The 18986-nt window shown below is 37.9% G+C and overlaps 1 protein-coding gene across 1 annotated transcript in view; it reads left to right on the plus strand.

Annotated features, from left to right (window-relative positions):
- Positions 1 to 15987: 15987 nt before the first annotated feature.
- The window catches only part of HS3ST5 (heparan sulfate-glucosamine 3-sulfotransferase 5), a 93971-nt gene continuing 90972 nt past the window's right edge, over positions 15988 to 18986 (plus strand). Inside the window, exon 1 of the mRNA XM_059842255.1 lies at positions 15988 to 16191. The gene's annotated coding sequence lies outside the window, so the exon portion shown is untranslated. The remainder of the gene's footprint in view (positions 16192 to 18986) is intronic.

An 18986-nucleotide genomic window follows, 5' to 3' on the forward strand; every position in this document is an offset into this window, starting at 1 on the left:
CCTAAACCATCCTATGATTTTTTAACAATGATTGTTGCTGAGCAAATACACATAGTAGAAAAGAGTGAAATTGATAGCTGTCATGGTCTAGGAATAGTTGTTTCCAATTACGTGCTTCTGCTAAAACCACACTTCTGCTTGCTCCTCCCTGCCCCCCCAGCTGGAGGCGCAAGGAGTAAACATCACAGGCTGAGATGTCCCAGAGAGCTACCAGTAGGAGTTTACAGGAGTCAAAAGCACCACCACTGGTGAAAAATAAACACTCTGTTGTTGCTTGGCGTCTCCTAATGTTGTTTTTAGAAGATTTCCTGCAAGACTTTATACTGTATCAAAGCCCAAAGGGAATAGTCCTTGTGTTTTAGAGCTCATAGGGTGTTTTTTTTCTAGAGGCAAAAGAAATTATTAATAAAACTCCTTCTAAAACAGAAGTTATTATGTGTCCATTTCTGAGAAGTTCTATGTTACTGAGATACACTGGTGGAGGAAAGAACTCCATTAAACATAAGGGCCCAAGAAAAATAGTGTTTAATTTTAAATAAGCTTGTATTGCACAAAAAAAAAAAAAAAAAAGAGGAAGGTTTTGTCCAAATTAAAAATTTTCTGTCTTTTCATAAGGTTTTGTCACATTTTGTGAGGTCTCAGTGTTCTCTGACCTGCAAATTTTCAACACTTCACCTTCAAAGAAGTTGGAAGTAATTTCATCCAGGACTTGGGTAGCAAGAGTTCTGGAGAAAAGTGTGTGCCCTGTGTCTATATTCCTGGAGGGAGGTAGAGGAAGGATAGGAGAACCACAAAAGGAAAGACGTTGAAAAATAAAACTCTACTCTTCTGTTTGGATGAATTCTGATCCCAGGTGCTTAAGACCATTCTAATGGCAGTGAAGGAGAAAACAGCTGTGGAATTTGTATGTGATGGTGATCCCCTTGACTTGAGATGATGCATTCACTTCCAACAATTTGGAGGACATGAGGTGGAACAGTATCTTTGTGCCTAAAAAATAGGTTCTGCTTTGAAAGCCTGAGAGCATGGCCACGGTTATGCTGCTCCTTCAGCTCAAATGTTTCTATATTGTGTTGCCCAACACACAAAGCTCCAGAATCCTCTTCAGCCAGAAAATAAAGCAAAGAAGAATTCTGTCTGCACCATCTGCTTAGACCAGTCCCTTCCTGCAGACTTCCAGCAGGTTTTCTTTCCTGGAAGTCCCATCAGGGTCTTGCTAGTTGCTTTTGAAGAGATATGACAAGAGAATCAGTTCAAAATCCTTAGAATGTCACAGAATGGCGATGAAAGATGAATAAAGTCCAACCATTATCAGCACAGCCCGTGTAAGCCAGGAGAGTTGAGAGTACTTTCTGCTGACCCAACTGTTCTGCAAGGCAGTAAAATCTGTCAGATTTCACAGAATGGCCCTCACCCACCTCCCAGAGCACATGTTCACCATCAGCATTCATTTCTGTATGCATTCCCTGAATGTGATGTGAAACCTCAGTGAAGGTTCAGCCTTCCCTCATCCAGCAGAGCAGTCACATTGCTGAGAAATCAGAAGGGTCTAGCTGGACATGGTGGGAATATGCATCTCACAGGTATAGGAGACTCATTCTTTAGATGGGAGAACCAAGAAAACTGCTTGTAAGAGCTGATACAATAGAGATTTGATTTGAGTTCAAAATTATACTATAGTGACATAGAATTTGTGGCAGAAATTATTGTAAAATCAATTTTAACACCCCAGCCTATGCAGACATCAGTTCCATTTTATATTTGGTTTTCTGATATCAAAGCATTTTTCTAGACTCTTTTTTGTTTGATCACATCCCTGATCAATCTTACACCTGTTGAATGTTTTTCCCCTTCTTCCACAGTGCACTATCCCTTGTGGGTTCATTACAATTTATTTTTCATATGACTGAGCTTTGCACACATCTGTGCCCAGTGCAGGAGCTTTTTGGTGTGGTTGTTGGCCAAAGACTGTATTCACACAGTTAAAGCTTTGGCTCTAAACAGTTTTTCATCAGTGGGGAATGCTAAAGGTCTAAACTATCTTTTTCCCTGTTTAATCCTTGGAACTTTGTTTAAGAATTATTTCACATATTCTTAAAATAGATGTCACAGGTTTCATTGTTATTGAAAAAACGCAGCTACTAGTCAACAGTTAAAGAGTATTTTTTGTACTGAAACTAATTTACAATAAACTCATGTACAGAAACAGATATAAATTTTTAGGAAGTGGTATTTTTTTCAAGAATAGAACAGAGATGCAAAACACCCAAAAAGTATCCTTGTATCCCTTTGGAGCTGGTTTTCTATACTGTATTTATTGTTTTCTAAATATGCAGTAAGGCTTACCAAGTATTGCACAAGAAGACATGAGGTATGCTAAAGATGTGTCAAAACCATCTTTCGCTGAGGTATTTTTTAAATTAATCTTTAAGCTCTAAGCTTAAAGCTTGGTAAGGCAGCTCAGTTCAAGGAGGTGTCTTTTTTAGGAAATGGACTCCCCTGTCTTAGATGATTAACTGTCATCATAGATTTTGAGGTTTTACACTTACCATACTCCAAGCTCCATAGAAATTCTTCAAAGAATTAATCTTAATAAGTTTTCAGATTGCATTGAAAACCTATAATGATGTCTTCTGTCTTAAAAGCCATTGGGTTATGGATTCTTTTCTATGAATTTTTGATAAAGTGGTCCAGAACAAGGAAAAGAAGTAGTTATTTGTCAACTAATCTCATGAAATTTGTATTGGCTGTTTAAGTGCCTGTTTTGTAGAGCTAACCAAGATCATGCAAAAAACTCCAGCAGATCCATGAATAAGAAATAGTTTTGTCTTATGTAGTATTTACTGCTGCAAAGCTTCTGCACTTTTTATGAGACAATAGATCCCAGTTTATTCAAAGAAGAAAAATTCAATAATGGAAAAAATTTCATTTCTTAGTTTCATCATTCAGTTCTGTCCCTAATGCAATTGTCATATTAGAAAAACCAAACTTGCAAAGCTGAATGTTTCTAGCAGCTGGTACTGGAACTGAGGTTTCCCTTGGGACAGTGGGGAAGAAATCCTTGGTGTCCTGCACACAGGAACAGATGCACCTGCTAAATCAGCTGTGCTCCCCTGCTCCAACAATTGCATGTCTGTGCCACCACGCAGCTCTGTTCTGTGCCACCCAGCCTCTTTGGAGCCTCACCTCCTTTTTAAAATATGTGTAAATCAGTTTTGTGTGTGGTGCAGCCTGAGTGCTGGGCAAAGCAGAAGGTTGTGTATGGGTACAGAGCATACCATTTGTCTGATTTATCTGCACCAGTTGCATTTCCCTTCACCATGGGAAGCCCGACGTGCTGTATCCCTGCAGCCCACCTATCCCACACAAAAGTCTGTCTTCTTCCTCATGGCAAAAGCTGAAATAACTAGAATACTGTTTCCCTACTATTTATCCCCCTTCTGGAGATGTGAAAGTATGTTCTGAGAAAATAACAAAAAGATAGATAAAATGCAAGTGATACATATAAACTATTCAATGGATACTAACCTTTCAATCAATCAAAATCCTGGGGTGTTTTTAGTCTTGATATTTTGTCAAATATTTATTGCTACCTTAAAGAAAAAGAGAACAATTATATTTCTTTCAAGGGCATGTACAATAGGGCACTAGAATGTGAAAATTAGTTTTCTGTGTTGTGTAATATTATTCTGATGGGGGGAAAAAATGATAAAAGAAGTTAAATGGTTTGGGATTTAGTTTTGGGATTTTTTAAATCTATGATTCACTAAAGAATGTCTTACAAAGTCTTGTATTACTTATTACAGCAGTTTTTATGATGATTCATAGCTGTGACAATTCAGCCTATTGATATCAAAAGCACTTTGTACAATTGCTCTCTGCTCTTTTGTTCCACGGACAATATGCAAAACCCTACTTATATCACTTGGGATGTTCCAGTATTTGGAATTTCTAACTTGAGTCAACTGTTTAATAAATATATTTCATAAACTAACAAAGTTTAAAGATTGTTTTCTGCTGTTCCAGGCATCAGTAGCATAAGGAATGACAGTGGTTTTGTAGGTTTAAGTTTAAAACAGTGATTTTACCAGCTGTTGGGGAAAACTGCAATTACATTTCCTTTGTGTTTACATTCTGGATATGTTACAAAATTACTGTAATTATGTAGAATAGAACGTGATGATTATATGGTTGGCTTTTTGCATTTCAAAACTATAAAGATATTATAATAACATTACATGTCTAAGTTGCTCACACAGGAAAGTAAAGGGTACAAGTTTCCTTCTGGCCTTAAATCAAGCAGTTTGTGGTATATTTCAGGTCAACATGTGCAGGTTTTAACCGCTGCAGTAAGCCCTCCAGAACATGTCATCCCTGAACAAAAGGTATTTAATTTGCAAACAACTTTTGAAACACTGAATTGAGGGTGAATCTGTTTATCTGGCCTGGCAACCAATATCTCATTCAAGTCTCGTTCCCAGCTAGACTTAGATTACTGAAAAATTCAAGCAAGGATCCTCTTTGTAATATTGATCAAGAAAGAAAAGCATGTGAGCAGAATGGGTATGTTTTTAACTGTTGCCTGGATAGGTATATAATTTTTTCTTGCATAAATTACTTTTATACATTACTTTCTTGGATAACAAGAGTTTTGTATCTGTGACACTGGTGAAAGAATATTTTTAGTGAAAGAACTCGATGACCTGACCATGATGTGTGTTCCTGTTCTATCAAGGTGCAAGAATAAAATGGTTTCTTTAAATAGCCACAGCCCTGAGTCTCATCTTTGGTATATTCCCAGCTTCTAAACCAAACAAAGCAAGTACTTCTGACAAGTGGTAGGAAAGTACACTGAGTGCCTGGGGCTTTGCTCTCTTCTGTGGGGAGAAGAGGTGTCCTACTTAAAATTGTTGCAAGCTAAGGAGCCTCACTGTGCATAACTTTTGAGTTCTAGATGGGGATAGTATCAAATAAGTCATCCAACGAGTGCTTTTGGAGGGGGAGGAGGGAGGAAATGGAATCCAAAAGGAAATTGCAGAAATGTGTATCTTTAGAAGGGTTTGGGTTTTTTTAATGGAACTCTTGTTTGAAACCTTTTTTTCTTCTCTCTTATCAGCTTAGCTTTCCCTGTAAATGTAGAGTCCAAAACTTAACTGGGAAAAATACAGTAAAGCTTCTTTACTAATGTCAAGATAATCTTTTAAACATAAAACCCAGAGGATAACAGTATGAATGCTACCTCTAAAACTGGGTCACTCATCACTCTTCTTAAGAAAAGTTATACTTCCATTCTTCACTTTATCAGAAAAAACATACTACTCTGATAGGACTAAAAAATACTGCTAGAACAGCAGGATATATTTTAAATTATTTTTATTATTCCAACCGATCTTGTTTCACAGAAGTTTTCTTCTTTAAATTTTTTTGAGGGATTACCCAACTAAACTCTTTCCTACTATTCTTTCTTCCTAAATGCTATAACTGTACTTATATCTGGAGTCCTAAAACTACCTAACTTGTTTCCCAATTACTGCCATGGGTTTCCTAGACAACTGAAAACTTTTGCAGAACACTTTCTGAGTTGCCCTTTCTTCATCTCTATGACAGTGATTATCTCAATCTATACTGAGACACAGTGGTGAATTTCTTGTTCCCTCATTCCACTTATGGTGTGGTTGGCTCTGGGTGAGGATGCTGAATGTATTTAATGCTAATTCAGCACTTTCTGCTCCCCTGGAGAAAAGCTAAAAAAAGTTTGAACATGGGGGAGGAAAAGGCATTTCTTAGGTGAAGGAATGCAGCAAATTCTTTTTTGGTCAGACCCTCATTAGTGGAAATCAATGTATCATCATTGACTTCCATGGGGGTATGGCAGATGACATCAGATCAGAGCCTATATGCAGTGATGATATTTGCATTTGTTGAAGCTTTGAACAAGCTCTATAAAGCTTTCATATGGAACAGATTTGTTGCACTGGGAGTTCTTTAGACTTTCTCTTTGGAGTGTTTGGAATTTGCTGCTTTTCAGTCTTTTGTCAGTGCTACGAGGTATCATATTTCTTGTTTTGCTGGGATTTCCTAATTAGCAATGCTGAGCAGGAATTGTTTGAAATGCAGTGTAAATTGCTGCATCTCTGTCCATATTGCACATTTTAAAATTAATCTGTTTCATCAGAAATGTGTCTGCAGAAATTAAATGAACACAGCTGCTACACCTAGGTTCTTGAACCTGAAAGTTTGTCTATGCAAGTTCTCATTTGAGCTACAGTTCATTCTCATATACATATTTGCAAAAAAGATTACTCTTTAGACTTTCAGCAAAGCTAGTTTGAAAAGTTTAAATTTTTTTCCCCAAAATAATAAGATAAAATTTTGCATATTTTATTTTATTTTGTTTTATTTTATTTTATTTTATTTTGTTTTATTTTATTTTATTTTATTTTATTTCATTTCATTTTATTTCATTTCATTTCATTTCATTTCATTTCATTTTATTTCATGTTATTTCTTTCTTGTGGGTTTTTTTTTGGCTCTACATAATTTTAAGCTTATTTGATGACAAATAATCATTGTCCATATGAGTCACCACAGGGCCTACAACTGGTGGGGAAGCTCAGCTTCAGAAAAAGAGAAGTGGAGGTTATATGCATGCTGTGACAGCAATAAGCCCAAGGGCAAAGCCTTCTGTTCTGGAAAAATGAGGGTTAGGTCCTTTGAACCATCTGGCTCACAGGTCTCCAGAGAAGATTATGAAGAAAGGAGTAAGCACTTACTGGACATAGATCTTCTCAGATATTGATTTAAGAATGGCTTGCTCTTTGTAGTCCTGAAAGTAGTCCTAAATGGAATAAACTTGGTAGATTAAACCTCTTCCTCAGACATGCATCAGTCCCTACCTGTACTGAAATTGCACCTGCTTAGGGCAGGGGGTAGAGAGAATTGCTGAAAATATGTCTGCATGTTTAATTCAACTCTACTGGTGTCTTTTCCATTGCCTTGCTGTTGATCCCTTAAGAAAACCAGAGCTAGAAGTGGAGGATTTATGAACATCAGAAGTCACTTCAGCCTGAGTGCAAGGAGATGTAAGGGGCTGAGCTGACATCAGCATTCTGGTAGACCCACACAACTATTTCCATTTTCTGCCATCCAGCTGCCTCTGACATCCATTTCAGTCTCTGCTGCTGTATGGAGAGAGCACCTTGGGTTTCAGAGAATGGCCACTGATGATCTTTTTGGGTCACATGCTGTGCCAGATCCACCCAATCTGCCACTTAACCATAGCTGTTATGCAAAATTGAGAGGGGATTGTAAGAGAGCAAGAGAGCTCCTTCTTCATAAGCACCTGCTTTGAAAAGATGATGTTTTGCTGATGAGTATTTTGTTTTGTGGGTTTTTTTTCAGTATTTCAGTATTTTTCAGTGGTTTTTAGTACTTCAGAGTTCTTTAAGCACAGTGATATTTCGTTGCAGTTTTGTAAAGTCCAGAGTCAAGAACCTCAGTTTTCATTGAGGAATGAATTAAAATAAACCTCAAGTTATAGGAAAAGTAGAACCTAGAATGCATGCACTAATTGCACAGTGAATATCACTATAAAAGAACAGAATAAATGGCTCTGTTATCAGAGGAGGGGGGAAAGCCTCTGTTTATATTTTAATTCAAAAGAAGTTTTTCTGCTGCAAAAGATTTTTGTGCTACAGCACTGTGGGAACTCCGAAGAAAATTTTTAATCTGCATGTCTTTGAAGCTCACGGATTGAGTAGTACACAGACGTAGCTAAATCAATACTCTGCATGTCCACCTTGTTATGTCAGGATGAAGAGCTAACAGAGCCTCTGCTTAACTTCTTGAATCCCATTTGCAAGCTCTCTATGCAAGTTGTGCACTTTAATGTTAGTGGAAGTCCAGACTGAGGAAGGCCTAGGAGGTTGCCTTTAAGACTTGGCTGCATCATGTAGCTCATAGGTTCACAGATTAATTAGGAGATGCTAGGGCTGCAAACTAGTGCTGAAAGAGAAGATGTATTGGCCAAGATTTGTGCTAAACAAACTTTCTGTGCATCCACAAAAGCTCTGTCGCTCTTCTGCACAGTCTGTTGAAACATTATCACAAGCAGCATTATGTCAATATGTCTACATATTGAGCAGTCTCTACTCATTTTAAGGTCTTGTGTTATTCTTACCACTCTGGTGTCTGAGCACCCTAAGGATGTACACTTAATTTCCAAAACTGATATGCATGAGAAGTAAAGTGGTTATTCACTAATGCTAATTGGCTTCTAAAAAGCCAATTCATTTTTCAGATAGCACTAATCTTGATATGTTAAATAGAATAGTGGGAGATATTCACCAATGTGAAAAGAAAGTTTTTGAAGCATTCGTCTTCCTTTCTCAATGAAGCAGCTTCTGTCACTTGCTTGCCTATCCTTGACAATCTTCATTTATCAAATGCCTCTTTTTTAGTTGTTTTCCCCAGCCATCCTATTTGCCTAGCTGATGAAATTCCACAAGCCAAAGACAGCAATTCTTGGTGATCTGTTCTAAAGGATCTACTGGTGTTGTGCTAAAGCTGGAAAACACTTGGGTGTAGAAATAAATGACATGATCTTACACTATTTTCATTTCAGATGCTTTCTCGATTTTTAATGAAAGTTGCCTCTATTTTTGTGAGGAAAGATTTTTTTTTCCAGGCCTGATTGTTTCTTAAGCAGTATTAGATAAAAAATATTGTGACTACATGCAAAACTGAACATCAGAGATATTTTGCTGGATTGATACTGCGCTCATTCTTCCAGGTAACCACAAAAAGCAGCAGCTCACCTTAGAGCAGCCTGTAATTATATTTTTCCTTTTCTTTTCCCTATGAGAAAAGATGGTATATTGAAACTGTCTGAGCAATACTTTTTTTTTGGTAGTCTTAAGTAAAGTAAATATGACCATGGGGAGGAACTATCTTATCCCAGTAGACATGATGCTGATCTCTTTTGTGCCAAAGTAAATCAAGAATAATTTTACCAATGTCAGTACAGCCACATCAGTGCAATTCTAGTGGGAATATGGAATATGGCACAGTATCTCTGTAAAGAATAATGAAAGATTGCAATGGGAATTGTTGTGCCTGTGTATCTCTGCATGAAGTCTGTGGAATTTGGTATTTTAGAAGGTGGAATAAAAGAAACTTCGAGTTTAAATTAATCGGGGTGAGTTAATTAATCTGACGTGTGACAGGAGAACACTGTGAAACTTTAACCATGTCATCTGGGACTGGACTGAATATCTCTGCTCTGTAAAGGGAAAACGTATTTCAAATCTGCTGTTAATATGATAATGGTTGACAGGATTTGGGCAGGATGGGGACTAACACAAAAGCAAATTGGAAATAAAGACTGCTGCTCTGTTTCAAATGTGGCTGTTGCATGAGAGTTGCAGAGCAATTCTTTCTGTGTGTGATTATGATAGAAACCAGGAAACCAGCAAGATAATTTTGTTAGCACAGGCAAGTTTTTGGATTCTTCATGGCTGACAGCGTCTTCACTCAAAGTACAGAACCAATTTCTGAAAAAGCAGCCTTTACTCTGCTTAAACAACTGCCTGGGTAGCGATAGGCTGCTTTTTTAGTGTGTACAGACTGCTACACAGTGAATCCATACCCAGAGTGCTGCCTCGTGCACCTGGCAGCTGTCCCTCTGCGTGCCTGTGGAAAACTCCCATTTCCCCACCAGCTGCAGGTGTCACATCAGGCTGCTGCTGCTGCAGCCAGGAGAGAGAAGGGGTCCAGAAGCAAAGTACTGAGACCAAAGGATGCTGACTTTCAGGAGGGCATTGAATCAGATACCAGGAGGTTCAGTGCAGCATAACATTGATATATTGCCTACCTGAAAACATACTAAAACCCTTCACATTGAGAGGATGTGAAGCTCCTAAAAACATAGATTAAATAAATAAGCTGTCTAGTCAAAGAAATTAGAACTGAAAAGTATTAATTTATCTAATTTATACACTTATCAGTTTCAGGAGTGAAAGTGATCAGGAGGAGACATTTAACAGATTGGCCTGTACTTCATTCCCAAGAAGAATTTACTTTAATGGGCAAACATACTGAAAAGATAAGTCTTAGTGATATTTGCATTCAGATTATATTTACTGCTCTCTACAATCTGTGCATCTTTGGAAGTCAGCTCAGGTCTGTGAAGTTACGTTTGCGTGGGACTGTACTTCCTCTGGAAAGCTGATGAGGCTGAGGCTCTTTGGGTCTCGTGCATAAAATCTGATTTGGGATTCAGAGTACTGCTGTGTAGATTTCACTCAGAAAGATAAGCTCTTTCCTCTGAGCAATGCCTAGCATTTTTGTGGGAAGCAGCGTTTGATCTGTCAGGGGAGTCAGGACTTCTGCTCAGCAGAGTCACCTGGGGGCAAGAGGCCTCAGGGTGCCTCAGGTCCAACCTCTCACAGCAAGTACCTCAATGTCATCCCAGTGCTTCTCATCCTCCCCCTGTGGACCCTTGAGGAGAGTCTTTTTGGAAGTGTTTGCAGATACTCCACACTCTCCTCTCAGGTGGCTGCAGACCAGCTCTCTTCCTTTCTTAGACTGAGCAAACCCAGTTCCCTCATGCCCCTACTTTTTATCTCATAGGATGCAGTAATGGCTATTCCTGTGGATTTTCTTGCCTCTGTTTAAAAATATGGATAACTGGAATATTTGGAAGCTGCATTTGAGAGGGCAGGAAACAAGACCAAAAATATAGCTATCCTCCCACTGCCTAACACTAAAATAAAGAAAAGCTTGCCTTTGAACTCGTGGGATAGGAAAGACAGTACCCATGACATAGGAGAAGAATCTCTTATGGTTTTTCAGCTTTTCACTTACAGATTGTATCAGGCATGGCATGGTAAAATGTAGTAAGCAGCTGTGAAGAGATGAAGCATCTGATAGTACATACACAGATGTGGAAGGTAAAAAAAAAAATCCATAGCAGTTATCATAATATATGCTGATTTTACTCACTTCCTTTTGCCCAAAAAATAATTTGTGTTTGAATACATGTATTTAAATATATTTCAACAAAAAATACATATATTATGAGAAATAAATTCATAACAAATGTCTTCTTTTTAGATATGGGTACCTTAACTGCATTCATGAAATCTTTGGACAGGGTTGTCAGTTTGTAATGTGCTGATGAGCATGTGTGAGTCCCACTGGCCCTTGTCATTTTCTCACTGTCACACAAAGCTGTTGAGGGTCACTATGTGTTGTAGCCTTCCCTTCCCAGTGAGCACAGTGCATCCCTGCTGCCAGGGCTGTGATGTGAGTGCTGTCATAGCCCCATCCTCTCCTTGTACCCTTTTGCACTGTGCCTCCTGTAAGTGTGATGAAAGGCATCTCTCTGCACCCAGGCAGGGATGCTGGGCCACTGGCTGTTCCTTTTTCTGACTCTCAGATAAAGCAGGTTTCCTGCCAAGAAAATTCACATTGGCCTCGCCTTTGCAAGGGGGTCTCTCCCCAAGTGGAAATTCATTATTTATTTCCTCCAAGAACAAGTGATTTCCTCATAAAGCTGACCTATTTCTGTAGATCATGCGACGGTTTCCGCTGCTGTAGCTGTCTGTACAGTTGTGCTAATGTGCTGGATTTACATCAGTAAAGCAGCCACTCTTGTCACAGGGGGCAATTTGTACTGAATAATTGTAGCAGAGCTTGTGCACAAGAACCCATGTAAAGTGTATATTGTACATATTTATTGTACATATGAAATATAGTGGGTTATAGGAAAATACATGCACTTTTGTGGTACTTTGAACAGTACTCAGGTATAAATGAGATTTTCTGTGCTATGCATACCCCTGTTCTAGGTTATTTGGAGAATATTTGTTCATTATTATTTTATTCTTGTTTTTCTTATTAAAAATTTATTGCAGCACAGCCTTGTTATTTAAGGCTATCTCAGGAGACTTACTGCATGTTTCACACATTTTTTAATGTAATTTTTGTCTGATAATTTTTTGACTCATTATAAATTTCTCAGCGTAGACTCACTGCACTAGGTTTACACCATAGTAACACATTACTCAGTGTGGAATGCTGATCTCACCTTTTTCCTGACAATTATTTAGAGGAAAAAGAGGAGATTTTTGTTTATTTTGAAGTGTGGATGCACTAGCACAGTGTTTACCAACTTTTATTACTCTGATGCAAATTTTTTCAGACATGTTTTATCACACTGAAATTTGGGTTCAAAAGGAAAAATACATATTTTAAAAATGCAGGTTGCTAGTATTCACCTTTTTGGTGGCAAATCATTTTGCTTCTTGAAATTCATTCTATCATGCAACCAAAACTGGAACTAGTTTGGACCTGAAAAGCTGATGATGAGCACAGTGGTGTGGTGGCCATTGTGACTTGCCATGGCTTCACACACCTTTAAAACATTTTGAAAAACAGCTGAAAAGGCAATATGTGGCATGACAAAATTTGCAAGAATGGAGGGTTGTTTCCCTGAGGGTAAGCATGCTTCATATTTATGCAGCAGGTGGAAAAAGCAATCTGTAAAACTTCCTCCCAAATTCCATCAGGAACTCCTGGACTATGTGCAGTCATCTCTGAAGGACTGTGCTGGAGGGCTTCCCAACGCTACTGCCCCAAGACTGTCTGTCAGAAAGATTTATCCCAGAGATACCATCACTAGAAGCTCTGGCTTCTTAGAAGTTGGGGCAGCCTGATCATCAAGGCTGAAGAGATGCCATAGGCTCAGAAATTTGGCGGTTTTCTAAAAATTATTTATATGGAGCAGAGGGAAGTCAGGGGAAGCCCAAAAATGAAAATATGCATAAGTGACTGATCATTGATTTTATTTTCTTTTTCTTTGTCCGCAGTCACACAATTATGGCTCTCTGTATCTATTTTCATGACATTATGGCAAATTCATTATTTTTGTAGGGACTAACTCTGGTGGTGATTTGAACATTCCAGAGTAGCCTTGACACTTGGAGAGTTAATGCCTTCTGTCTAACTCTGTAGAAGTGTTAAGTGTAATTCTGCTCTCATGGTTTAATCTCACTTTTTTTATTTTTTATTGAAATGGACGTGATGTGGACAGGTGACCAGATTTTGCATATGGTTTGAGGAAAAGTAACTTTCATGTGTATAAAGAGAAGGTCACTTATGATGTCCAAGTGTTTAGCTGTTTGCTATTTTCTAGACTAGAAAAAAAAAATTAAAAACAAAAACAAAAACAAAATAATTGAAAATTTATTTTTCAATTCTTCCTTTACAGTGTCATGAGACTCTTGTCTTGTCATCTGTTTTTATCATATTTCCTGCACGATGCTTCTTTTTCAAAAATCCCCTGCAGCTAACAGATTCAGAAAAGGGAACCTGCAAATCAACTCAAGTCCATTATTTAAAATAAGCAAACATAATCTTCAGCAAGTCTTATTTTGGCGTGGACAAAGACTCTAGTCTTAGGTAGATGGATAAACACACTTTGAAAATAGATAGTCATTAAACAAGATGCTCTAGTGTTCACATTAGCACAAACAGAAACAGTAAATTAGAAATCAAATCAGAAAAAAAATAATTATTACCCCACTTAATTTGATTTTTCACTTAATATGTATTCATTTAAAGTGTTTACAATAAATAAACTGATTATATTGTGATCATTTATATAAAATTACATGTATTGATGTTCACACATATTCCTCATTGAATTGTGGCTTTTATTGGTAAATCTGTCATTCCTGAAATTTATTGTATATAATTAATGAGTCTTCATCAAATAATGGAAGATAAATTCCATCTAAGTTTGAAAACAATCTATTCCTTGTAGAATATGAACAGTATCCATTTTATAAATAAATCTACATACTGTCAGCACATTATTGACTAGTCTCCTCAAGCCTGATGGGAAACCAGTCCAGACACAGAATGCCTGTAAAATGATAGGACTTTTAACAACATTATTCTCAGGGAGCTTGACTACTGCCCTGGAAAAATTTAAGTCATTTAATTCACGCAATACACCTTGGAAAGAGGGAAAATATTTATATGCAGCTTTTCTCCAAAAGTGTTTTCAAATCTCCCTTCTTTTCTCTGAAATCTCAAAGGTGGTGACGATTGCCATGGCACAGCCCTTAGAATGCATTTCATTTTCTTTGTGAACAACTCAGCTGAAAATCCTGTAACTCAGAGCAGGTCTTATTCATGATACATTAGGAACCCTCGAGAGCTCCCTCTTAAGGGATTTATCACATTTGTTTCCCTCACTGTCTCTGTGGCACATAGGAGTGATAACAAGCACTGTTTGGATCTAATGCTACAATCTATATCTCTAAATATCACTGGCAGCAAAGAATCAGACCATTATGATTTTCAAAGTCTCATTCACACAACTGAGAGACAAGTTCATTGTCTTCTTCATGTGACTATTAACATCCCCCCAGGGAGAGCTTATAGGTTCACAGAGGCGTTTTCTAGGGTTTGTTTGTTTGTTTGCTTTCCAGAGCCAACTTATTAGCTCTCAAAGATACTGTACATGATACTGGCACGATTTCTCAGAGCAGTAGTTGAGATGTTTTATTAGGTATTTCAGCTGAACATTTACTCTCTGAAACTGAGCTATCCAAAGAGGGCTTTTGGGACTCTATCTATTCAGTCTAATGTATGAGCTTGAATTATTGTATCATTATAATATGCTGCTTGGTGTCTTTTGCCATTGATTTCCCTACATTTTTTTTAAATTGCTCAATCAGAAGCCATTTATCTGATAAATTATTAATGAATAAATGTTTGTGATGGAAAAACAAAATACTCAGCGTTGCAAATCATGTATCCTACATGATACTGCAACAGCAGTCAGAAGTAAACTGCTCTTGAGCCAAGTAAGTGGTTTATGTAATGTTGATGGAAATTATATGTTGAAATAAACACTTCATTGCAAAGAAAGGATGGCTGCTATTCTCCTAGACTTTTACAAGATTCTTGTGCTTTTCTACGTTCTTTCATAGCTACAAAATTTAGTTTCAAGTATGCAAAGCACTTTTTAGACCCTAACCATACTGCAAAGGTGCTCAGACTGGTAGTTCTTTGCAATATTTTGGTAGAAACCTTTTGATTTAATGTTGATCCTCTACTCACAAGTATTTTTTCCCAGCTAACAGAATAATTGCAGAGTTAATGTCTTTTGGCAGGTCACATTGACATTGATGATTTTGAGGGCTTAACTGTATTCCAAATTCCTTGGGACTTGATTTACTTTGAATGAAGGTAGATATGTTCATGCCCGAAGCTAGAAATTGTAGTACGGGGTTTGCAATTAAATACCATATTCACGTTTGTCTCTGTGACCCACGTCTTCAATATGGAGGCATAGTTAGATTATTTTAAAATACCCTAAAAAACCACAGAAAATAGAAAAAAGACAAGATCATCTAAACAATTCTCACTAAATGCTGTTACTGTTTTCTCCAGATGTGTTTGGCATTGTTCTTAGTATAAAAGTAGTTTTTCCAGTGATTTACAAAATGGCTGCAAAATACATGTCTGGTCAATGTCAAGGGCGAAATGTAGCAGAGTAGCAGTAGCACGAGCAATATATTACCTCTTTCCAGTAAATATCTAACATTCCTTTTCTTGTAACTCATTCAAAGTAAGCACAATTAGCCATTTTCTGTCATTAGGTATAACTTTTGTTTGGGACTTTGAATTGTGAAATGCATTTGTTGTAATTTTCCTTCCCCCTTCCCCTTCCTTTGTAACCTGTGCTCCAGATTCCAGGCTGTCAATGTTTACAAGATACTGACACAGTACTTCCAGAAACATGACCTGACATGCACTACCTCTGGGGCCCTACTGCAAAAAATTTCTTTTCATTCTTAAACAGGGAAACTGAGGTTTTGAGTTCTTTCAGTTTTTTAGTTTGGCTTGTTGGGTTGGGTTTTTTATTATTATTTTCAAGTATGCAGCAAGTGTCTTCTCTTTTTGTACAGGCTCAGTGAGTTGTACACCATTTCGGCAGAGATGTCTGATCTTTCCATCTGCATACCTGGAGGTTCTTTATTCCCTGAATGGTCTTTTCAGTAACCACTAAAGAGTTCTTGGGACTGAACACTGGAACAGATGAGTTAAATCCTTCTGGAATGTTCTTCATCAGACACAGACGTACTGGACTTTCTGGATGTGCCTAAGGACACAAAGGTTAGTGTCTTCCTTAAAAGCCTCAGGTTTCAGGACTGTTTAATTTCATCTTTAGCACCAGGGACTATGTTTCAATTTGTTGCTTGAACAGGGACACAGATGAGTAAAATGGTAATTAATGCAACGTCTATATAGCTGAGATCATGCTTTTAACTGTCTCATAATAAATGTGCTTAGTGAGCTCAGGGAACCTAAAGGCTTCTAAATGACTAGCTGGCCACCAAGAGAAAGATGTGCCCATGCTCTGAGCTTGATTGCCATTAACCATTTTTGTGGCATTTCTTCTATACTTGTGTTTTGTGCATTTCAACCACTCTCACTAGATCAACAACCTGTAAAAAGGGGACAATATTTTATTTTGTTCATGAGATGGTTCTTCTTTACAGTTAGTGGCGGTCAGAGTGTTTGTTCAACTGTGTGCTTGATTGCTCTAGATGGCACGTAGGCTTCAGGGGAATGCCAAAGGCATTCATAGCATGTTGGAAAAAATTAATTTTTTCTTAATGGCAGCTATTCATATTCTGGAAACTGTGAGATTTTGATAATATGCTTCATCTACCCTTTGGTTTCTCCTAAAATATTATATAATCTGCTGATATTATTCTGATACTACTTTGCCACCTCAGGAAATCAGCCTTGACCAGAACAATTCACTGACATGATTTTTCTATGGTATGATTGAAAACATAGAAGAAATAATTTTGTAAGCAGATACATGCTCAGAAAGGTGGTAGAATGTGTGTGGGCATGTGTGTTCATCAAGTCATGTCTCAGACACATAACTGACAAGGAAAGTAGCAGGATCATAAAGATACATCAGGATTTTCAGCACTAATCATAACACTATAAAAAAGCACTATGTTTATAATGATGTGGATCATGCTATGAGCAGTAGAGAAGAAAAGTGAACAATCATAACCTTGATTTTATTCTATGATTGCCATCTGCTTTTCATTTTTTGCAGAATATTCTTCAGGATTAATGCTCTATCTGGGTTTGGGAGAAGAGGGGGAAAGTTCTTTTCAGTTTCATTCTGCCAACTTAATCTTATTTCATATGGACATTGAAAAAAAACACCCTAGTTTTACAGATACTACTTTTTCTTCTTAAGCATCTCCTATTAAATATATTAAAATAATTTCAGGAAACCTATTGGCTAAAGCAGACAGAACTCAAACTTGATGCAATTAAACTATATAAATTGAGTTCTGCTTTTTCTTTTTTGTGTAGAGATTCTAGTGCTATCACCTGAATAATAGCTTTCAAATCAGCCTTCTTTTGTCTGCTACCCTAGCTAGCATTTGAGTTTGTATTCTAAACACCATCTCCCATATAAAATAAACAAAAGATAAAAATATCATCCCTCATCAAAAAGAAGTTTGCCCATTGACACCAAACATCTACTCCAGATAGGAGGAGAAAAAAAACAAACAAAAAACCCAATACAGTTTTATTTTATCTAAGTTCTATTGAAGTTACAGAGAATCTTTGTAACAGACTTCAGTAGGAATGAGAAGATTAATATAAAAATACAAACTCCATTTAAAAGCAGAAGGTTAGAGGAATTGCAAGATTGTACAAAGTTTGCTGCGTGGAGGAAAGCTGTGTTAGTTCTGTGAGGTGCCCTCAATGTGATACCTTAATATTTTCCAAGAAAGTAAAATTGATATAAAAGCATAAGTTGTAACTTTAATATGTGGACTTTTTAGATAATATTGCATCTTTTATACCTGTGTGCGTGTATACTGTGAGGTGAATGAATATCTCAGTTGCAGAGTTAAAATGTGTTGTGAACTTCATCTTCCTGCACTGTATGTTTGGGCTTGGGAGGTTTGTGTAATATATCTGTGTGTGACTGATAAATAAACATAAAGGATAGGATTATGGGTTTGGCTAGCTCAGCATAGTTGTTGATAGAGCCTTGCTGTTCTAGGACAGACAGGGCTGGAAGATAGGATCAAAGAATGGTTTAGGATGGAAGGGATCTTATAGACCATCAGTTATAACCCCCCTGCCATGGGCCAGGATACCTTCACTAGACCAGGCTGCCAAAGCCTCATCCAGCCTGGCCTTGAATATAGCCAGGGCATCCACAACTTCTCTGGGCAGCCTCTGCCACTACCACTGTGAATAAAGAATTTCTTTCCAACATCTAGTCAAAACCTGCCCTCTTTCAGGTTAAAGCCATTGCTCCTTGTCCTGTCACTATCTGCCAATATAAAAAGTCCCTCTTCTTACTTTTTATAAACCTTCTTAAGGTACTGGAAAGCTGCTATGAGGTCTCCCAGAAGCCTTCTCTTCTCCAGGCTGAACAACACTAAGTTCTCTTAGCCTGTCTTCACAGAGGACGTGCTCCATCCCTGTAATCACCTTTGTGGCTCTCCTCTGGACCTGCTCCAGCAGGTCCATCTTTCCTGTGCTGAGGACTCTGGACCTGGATGCAGCACCCAGGCAGGGCCTTCAAAGGGTAGAGCTGAGGAGGAGAACCACCTCCCTCAACCTGCTGCTGACCTTTCTCTTTTGAAGCAGTCACAGGATGTGTTTGGCCTTCTGGGCAGTGAGAGCACACTGTTGGCTCACGTCCAGTTTTTCCTCCATGAGAGCCCCCAAGTCCTTCTCCACTGGGCTGCTCTCAATAAGCTTGTCTCCCAGCACTCATACCCAGAATTGCCCCAACTTAGGTGCAACTTGCACTTGGACTTGTTGTACTTCGTGAAGTTAAGCATCCTCCATGTCTTTCACTTTGCTTACAGTATTGCTACTAAAGCATACGTTCATTAATACCAACAAATAAA

The sequence above is a fragment of the Haemorhous mexicanus genome, chromosome 3 (assembly GCF_027477595.1).
Source record: "Haemorhous mexicanus isolate bHaeMex1 chromosome 3, bHaeMex1.pri, whole genome shotgun sequence".
NCBI classification, from domain to species: Eukaryota; Metazoa; Chordata; class Aves; order Passeriformes; family Fringillidae; genus Haemorhous; species Haemorhous mexicanus.